Raw genomic sequence first — 8,194 nt, 5'->3', positions numbered from 1 at the left:
ATCTACGGATTCAACCAACTGCAGATGGAAAACAGTATTTTTGACCCACTGTTGGGCGTCTGTGGATGCGGAGGGTGGACTGAGCGCATTGCTCCATGTCCCCTGATCTAAGGCTCTTGAGCATCTGTGTCCTCGGGGGGTCCTGGAACCAATCCCCACAGATACTGAAGGGTGACTGTACTGGCCTCGTATCCTGTGACCTTACTAAATCCACTTCTTAGTCCAGTAGCTTTCACACAGATGACTTAGAAATGTCCCTGTACACGATCGTGTTATCTGTGAATAACACAGTTTTACTTTCCCAATGTGTATGCATTTATTTCTTTCTCTCGCTATAATTCAGTGGCTAACACATCCAGTGCGATGCTCAATAAAAGGAACGAGACCGAACGTCCTTGTCTCTCTCGTCCCTGATCTTGTGGGGAGAGCATCGGTCTTCGCCAGTCTTTAATGGCACCCGGTGTCATCACCCTCCAGTCCAAAGAACTGTCTTTAACATTTCTCGTAGTACAGGTTTGCTGCTGGTGAATTCTTTCAGTTTTGATCAAAAAAGTCTTTATTTTGCCTTCGTTTCTTTTTCCTTGTCAGCCCTTTTTAAAAAATACATTTATGGAAATTAAATTGACATACAATAAGCTGCACAGATTTGAGGGGTGCAGCTTCAGAAGTTTTGACATATGTGTATATCCATGAAACCTTTACCACAATCAGCACGAGTAACGTAGCCATCGCTTTCAAACGTTTTTGTGGCCCTTTCATAATCCCTTCCCCCTGCCCCAACATGAGACACTTGTCTTCAGCTGACCACTGATTCGTTCCCCGTCATTATAAATTACTTTTCACTTTCTAGAGTTTTTGTGTAAATAGGGTCATATGGTATACGCTCTCTTTTGTGTGGCTTTTTTTCCAGCATAATTATTTCGAGACTGGTCCACGTCATCGTGTACATCAGTAATAGTTCACTCCTTCATATTGCTAAGTAATATTCTGTCGTAAGGGTGTGTCACAGCTTATCCACGTACCTGCTGATGGACACCGGGCCGTTTCGTCTTTGGTTATTACAAATCCGGTGACCATGAGCATTCGTGTACAAGCCTTTGTGTGGATACGCGCTCTCATTTCTCTGGGTGTTGGACCGAATTGTGTTCCCCCTGCCCCCAATTCTGTGTTGAAGCCCCAGCCCCCAGTGTGACTGTGTTTGGAGACTGGGCTTTAAAGAGATAATTAAGGTTAAATGAGACTGTAAGGGTGAGGACTGGTGTCCTTGTAAGAAGATGAAGAGACACCAGGCCACGTGGGGACACAGCAAGAAGGCACTGTCTTCAAATCGAGGAGAGAGTTCTCACCAGAAACCAACCCTCCCGGCACCTCCGTCTGAGACTTCCAGCCTCCAGAACTGAGAAAATAATGTCCTTTAAGCCCCCTAGTCTGTGGTGCTTTGTTACGGCACCCCCAGCTGACCAGGACGCTGGATAAACCCCAGGATTGGAGTGTCTGGGTCGTGTGCTGGTGTGTGTTCAACTTGTAAAGAAACTGCCAGTTTTCCGGATGGTCGCACTATTTTACAGTCCCGCCAACATCGTGTGAGAGTCCGTTGCTCTGCATCTTAGCCAACGTTTGGTATGATCGATCTTTTTAATTTCAGTCATTCTAAAATGTACGTAGTGTGCCATTTCACTGTGGTTTTAATTTGCATTTCCCTAATGACTAATGATGTTGAACATTTTTTCATGAGGTTTTTTGCTTTCTCTACCTTTTCTTGTTGAAGTATCTGTTCAGTTTATTTATTTATTTTTTTGCCCTTTTTTTATGGGATCGTTTTTGTACTACTGAGTTTTGAGAGTTCCTTATATATTTTGGATATAAGACGTTTATCACAAATGTGACCTGCAAATACTTCGAGTTTATATGAGTGTATTTTCATTCCTATCAAAGTTTTTTTGAAGAGCAGATTTAAACATTTTCGATAAAGTTCATTTTATTAGTATTTTTCTTTTCTGAATCATGCTATTGGTGTCATCTTTTAGGAAATATTGCCTAACCTAAGGCCACAAAGATTTGCTCCGGTTTACTCCCAGAAGCTGTATAGTTTTAGACTTTATACTAGTCTGCGGATCATTTCATGTTAATTTTTGTGTATAGTACAAAGGTTGGGTGGAAGTTCATGGTTTCTCATGTGGATATTCAATATTCTAGCAACATTTGTTGAAAACAGTGTCTATGCCTTTACGCCTCTGTGGAAAATCAGTTGACTGTGTAGGAATGTGTCCTCTCTCTTCTCCATTGCTTTCTATGTCTTACACCAATATCCCATTTTTTTGCATTATCGTAATCTTATAATGAGTCTTGAAATCACGTAGTGTAAGTCTTCCAATTTTTTCTTTTTCAAAATTGTTTTGACTAGGTTCTTTGCATGTACATTTCAGTTTTACAATCACTTTGTTAATTTCTGGGAAAAAAAAAAAAGACAACTCTGCTTGAACTTTGAATAATATTTAACCTCCAGATCAGTTTGGGAGAGAATTGAATTCTGAACAATTTTGAGTCTTCTAATCCACGAGCATAGTATACTTCTCCGTGTATTTAAATCTTCTTTAATTTTTCTCACTAGTGTTTTATAGTTTTCATCGTACTGCTCCTTCATATTTTTTTGTTAGATTTATCCCTAAGTACTTGTACTTTTTATGCTTGTATTTTTAAATTTAATTTCTGATTATACGTTGTTAGTATATAGAAATCCAGTGGATATTCGTAAATTCACCTTGAATTCTCAACTCTTCTAAGCTCATTTATTAGTCTAGTTGCTTCTTTGTGGATTCTGTTGGATTTTCTGCAAAGGTGATCATGTGTGAATAAAGGCAGCTTTAATTCTTCTTTTCCAATCTGGATGCTACTCCCCACTCCCTCCTCCCTTCTTCCCTCCCTCCCTCCCTCCCTACCTGCTTCTCCCTTATTGCACTGGCTCCAGCCTCTAGAACAGTGTTGACTAGAAGTGATGAGGGTGGACATTCTTGCCTTGTTCTTAATCTTAGAGGGGACGTATTCATTCTTTTTCATAGTTACCTGTGGTCTTGCTTTTAGGTTATTTTGTAGGTACCCTGATCAGTTTGAGGACATTCACTTTACTCGTAGTTTGTTGAGAGTTTTTATCATGAATGAATGAATGTTGGATTTTGTCAGATGTCTTTCTCACCTCTATCGAAGAGATGTTTGTTGTTGTTATTGTTGTTCTGTTAATATGGTAAATTTTGTTGATAGATTTTTAACTATTAAAGCAATTTTGCATTCCTGGGATAAATCCCACTCGATTATGATATATTATCCTCTATATAATTTGGGATTCTATTAGCTAAAATGTATTAGGAAATTTTATATCTATGTTCATGAGGGGTGTTGATCTGTCCTTTTTTGTCGTAATATCTTTATCTGGTTTGGATATCAGAGTAACTCTGGCTTTATGGAATGACTTAGGGAATGTTCCTTTTCCTTCAATTTTCCGGAAAAGTTTGTGTAGAAATGATATATATTTTTTTCTCCTAAATATTTGCTATAATTGACTTGTGAAGCTATTTTGGTGTAAAATTTTCTTCGTGAGAAAATTTGAAAACTTAAATTTATTTAGTAAATGTAGGGTTATTCCAGTTTTCTGCTTCTCTTTAAATGACCTTTAGTAGTTTGTGTCCTTCAAGGAATTTATCCATTACATCAAAGTTATCTAATTTTTTTGACATAAAGTTTTCCACAATATTTTAATTATTTTTTTAATATTTGTATTAAAAAATACAAATCTGTAGTGACGGCACCTCGTTTCCCTCACTCCCGTTATTGATAATTTGTATCTTTTCTCTTTTTCCTCTGATCATTCTTGCCAGAGGCTTTTCAGTTTTGTTGAAAATACCAGATTATGGTTTCATTGATTTTTCATTTTTTTCTTTGAAAAAATCATTGATTTCTTATCTTAATTATTTCCTTCTGCTTAAACCTTGGGTTTAATTTTATCTTATTTTTCTGATTTCTTCAAGTGGAAGTTGAGGTCGATGTTTTGAGACCCTGTTCCTTTCTGTTATAGATGTTCAGTGCTATTAACTTCTCTCTAGGTTTTACAGTTGCAGTACGTGAGTGTTGATGTATAATTTTTCATTTTCCTTCAGTAAGAAGTACTTTCGAATTACCTTTTTGATTTCTTCTTGATCCGTAGGTTTTTTTTTTAGGAGTGTGCTACTTAGATTCCAAATACTTGGGAATATTCCAGATCACTCTCAGTAATTTCTAATTTAACTGCATTGTGGTCACAAAACATACAGAGTGTGTTTGAATCCTTTGAAACTTCCTGAGAGTTGTCGCGTGTCCTAGAACATGGTCTATATTGGTAGTGTTCTAAGGACAATTGAAAAGAATGTGTATTCCGCTGTCATTGGGTGCAGTGTTCTCTAATGTCAATTAGATCAAGTTGGTTGGTAGCGTTATTCAAGTCTTCTATATCCTTTCTGATATTTCTGTTTATTCTATTAGTTAAAGAGCGCTGGTTGAAATTTGTGACTACGAGAGTGGATTTGTCCTATTTACTTTTTAAGTTCTATTAATTCTTCATTTATTTCTAAGCTTTGTTATTCGCTGCATAAACACTTAGGATTGTTATGTTCTCCTGATGTGTTTAAATACTTATTTAAACACACACACTCTTTTATCATTGTGAAAAAACACTCTTTATCCCTGATAATATTCTTTACTCTGAGATCTACTCTGTCATTAACATAGGCATTCCTGGTTTATTCTGATGACTGTTAGCATAGTACATCTTTTCCCATCTTTTTACTTTAACTTATTTGTGTCTTTATATTTAAAGCATGTTTCTTGTAGGCCGCACTTAGTTGCTTATTAATCATTTATTTTAATTCTATATAACAGTCTTTGCCTTTGAACTGATGTAGTTATCCTGTTTTAATTTAGTATAATTATTGATATGATTGAGTTTAAATTTGTCATCTCGCTATTTTTCTGTTCATTCCATCTATTTTTTTTTGTCTTTTTTCTGTTCCCCTCCTCCATTCTCTTGGATTAATTTAGTATTTTTTATTATTTCATCTTATCTCCTTTGTTGCTTTATTATCTGTACCTTTGTGCTGTGGTTTATTTTTAGTGGTTGCTTTAGAGTTTATAGTATAATTCTTTTCTTATCGGTCTTCTTTCAATCATATTATGAATTTTCCTGTATAAGAACCTTACAACATTATACAGATTTTCAACTTTTCCCTTCAGGGTCTTTGTGCTATTGTTGGCATACGTTTTACTTCTACGTATATTACAATACCCACGACACATTGTTATTATTTTCGCTAGAAACAGCGAATTACTTTTAAAATATTTTAATGACAGAATAGTATTTTATATTTCTCTTTATATTTACTGTTTTCATTGCTTTTCGTTCTTTAGTTTAGACTCAGGTCTGGTATAATTTTCTTTCTGCCTTAAGGACTGATAATTTTTGTTTTCAACAGTCATGCATATTGCAAAGAACCTACCTGGAGAAAAATGGTCTTTTATATTTACCTAGTCATACACCATTTCTGTTACTCTTCCTTCCTGAAGTTTTTCTTCATCCTGAAGAACCTCCTTTAGCATTTGTTTTAGGTAGAACAGGTGTGCTGATGACAAATTCAGTTAGTTTTTTTTTTTTTTCCATCTGTCAGGGTCTTTATTTCACCTTCATTCCTGAAGGATATTTTTGCTGTCGCTAAAATTCGAGGTTGACACTCCTTTCTTTTAGCATTTTCAATGTGTTCCACCAACTTTTGGCCTCCATAGTTTCTGATGAGAAATCCATAGTATTTCAAATGATTGTTCATGTAATGCTTCATTCCTCCCCCCCCACCCCTGCCTTGGGTGTTTTCAAGACTTTTTCTTTGAGGTTTTCAGGAGTTTGATTATGTGTGTCAGAGCTTGGCGTTTTTTTTTTTTTGTTTGTTTGTTTGTTTGTTTTTATCTTCTTTGTGGCTTGCTGAATCTCTTTACTTTGTAAATTTATGTCTTTCACTAAATGTGGGCACTTTGGATCAATATTTATTTAAACACACACACACTGCGCTCTTTCCCCTCCCCTTCAGGAACTATATTGACAAAAATATTTAATCTTTTGATATTATTGTACTGGTCCACAAGGCTTTGCTCATTTTCGTTTTAGATCTAATTATTTTTATTGCTCTATCTTCAAGTTCACTGAGTCTTTTTGTCACTTCCATTTTGTTATTGAGCTTATCCCATGATTTTTTTCTTTTTCGATATAATCAATTTTAAAATTTCTATTTAAAAATAGATCATTTGTTTCTCTGTTGAGACCATCTGTCCATTCATTTCAAGAGTGTCTGTCTCATTCAGGGTTATTCTAATGGCTCTTTAAATGTGCTTGATAATTGCGACATCCGGTCCTTTAAGGCTTGACATCTATTGTTTCACTTTTCTCACAGTTACTGTTGGCATTTTCCTGGCACTTTATATGTCCAGTAATTTTAGAATATATCCTGCACATTTTGAATATTATGTTGTAGGTCCTGGGCCCTATTGAAACCATGTGTGGAATAGTGATGTCTTAACAGGCGACAACCCCGTTAGATTCAGATCGCAAGTTCTTTCTGTCCTTCTGTGGGCAGGGGTTCCATTTTCAGTTCAAGTCCTTGTGATGCTGAGGCCCCGATGGGTTAGTTCAGACTTGGGCAGAGGTTACATGGTACTTCCCTTCTCAAAGCTTTAGCTGTGCTTCGTCGATTGTGTCCCATGCGTGTGTAGCTTAGGGATTGTCCTGGGTCGCCTGTCGGTTCATGCATAGGGGCACTAGGGGCTTCCCTTCTCAGCTCTCTCCTGGGATTTCTCCCTCGTTCCCTGGCTTCCCAGAGCCTCCTTTCCTGGCTCTTCTTCCCAGAGAGATGGAGTCCCCTCAGAGTGCTGGTCTCCTGCCTCATCACACAATGTCTACAGCTGGGATCCCTTTCAAGGCGAAGTGGCTAACGTTGGAGAAAATAGAGGGAAAAAGAACATGGCTTTCCCTCTTACTGTTTCCGTGGTAGTGGCCCTTTCTCCTAGTTCTTCTATTCAGTTTTTTCCCCTCTGGGTTTTAGGTACTTGAGTCGCACCCCTAGTTCTGCCGTTGGGGCTGGCGTCTGGGCAGGGCTGGGAGAGCAAGACAGAGATACCTTTTAAAATTTCCTCTATGCTCTCTGGCTTACAGGGGCCCATTTTCTTCTTTCTTTGGCCAGGATGATGGATTTATTTCACAATTTTTGCCGTTCACGCTCACTGTGTAATTCCTTAATTCAATCAGTCTGTGGGTCAACGTCAGGAGTTAAAAGACCAAAGACCCTGAAAACCAAAACTAAAAAACCCACAAACCTAGAGCCTCGCTTGCCATACTTGTCTTTGTGCCAATGTTGACTTCCTCCCCCAACCCACCCGCTATTACTTACTTTTCAAAGCCTTCAGGTCGTTTTGCTTCTTGAATTTTGTCCAGAGTTTTTAGTCGTCATGTGTGGGAGAGGGTGAGAGGCCATAGTGGGCTTACTCCATTTGGAGCTAAAACTAGATTTTGTTCATTTAAGAAATTCAGTCTTTTTTTTTCTTTCTCTCTAGTATGTTTGGGATTATCTTGATTGCTGGTGTTCCTCTGGTCCCATCTGATGCTAACCCCATCTGATGTATCTTCTGCCACAACATTGCGTATTTCATTTCTCGACGTTCAGTGAGGGTCTCACGCATCCTCCATGTCTCCGCTTACCTTGGCGAGTCTCCTGTGCCTTCACGGACGTGTGCTATATAGTTATAGTAACTGCTGCCACGCGCTGGCCTGTCATCTGTGCCGCTTGTGGGTTTGGGTGGGTTTGGAGACCAGGATCTGAAGGCTGTGGTTGGTCATTGTTTCTAGGCTCATTCTGTGGACAGAGCTGGGAAATGATTTTGTAATAACAAAATCATTTTTCTTAATAAAGAAAAATGCATCATTGGTACTACTGATTTTTCCAATTCAGATTTAGGATTACCGAGTTTTTCTTTCGTCTCTTTGCTATTATATATTTCTGATCTCTCTTATACTGAGACATTTGATTTATATCTGCCTTAATGCAATTTTTTTCGGTATATGTTGACACCAGCAGTGTAATTGACTGAAAACAGTTTAAGATTTCTTGCGGTTCTTTTTGTCCACACT

At 37.7% G+C, this 8,194-nt stretch overlaps 1 protein-coding gene across 1 annotated transcript in view; it reads left to right on the top strand.

Moving 5' to 3' along the window:
• WDR25 (WD repeat domain 25) overlaps positions 1-8,194 on the top strand; it is a gene marked incomplete at its 5' end in the record, with an annotated part of 54,006 nt that overhangs the window by 33,096 nt on the left and 12,716 nt on the right. The gene's annotated exons all lie outside the window — the stretch shown is intronic.

Source organism: Pteropus vampyrus, unplaced genomic scaffold, assembly GCF_000151845.1.
Source record: "Pteropus vampyrus isolate Shadow unplaced genomic scaffold, Pvam_2.0 Scaffold641, whole genome shotgun sequence".
NCBI lineage: Eukaryota > Metazoa > Chordata > Mammalia > Chiroptera > Pteropodidae > Pteropus > Pteropus vampyrus.
The sequence above is the reverse complement of the archived record's forward strand: the minus strand, read 5'-3'. Positions and strand labels throughout refer to the sequence as shown.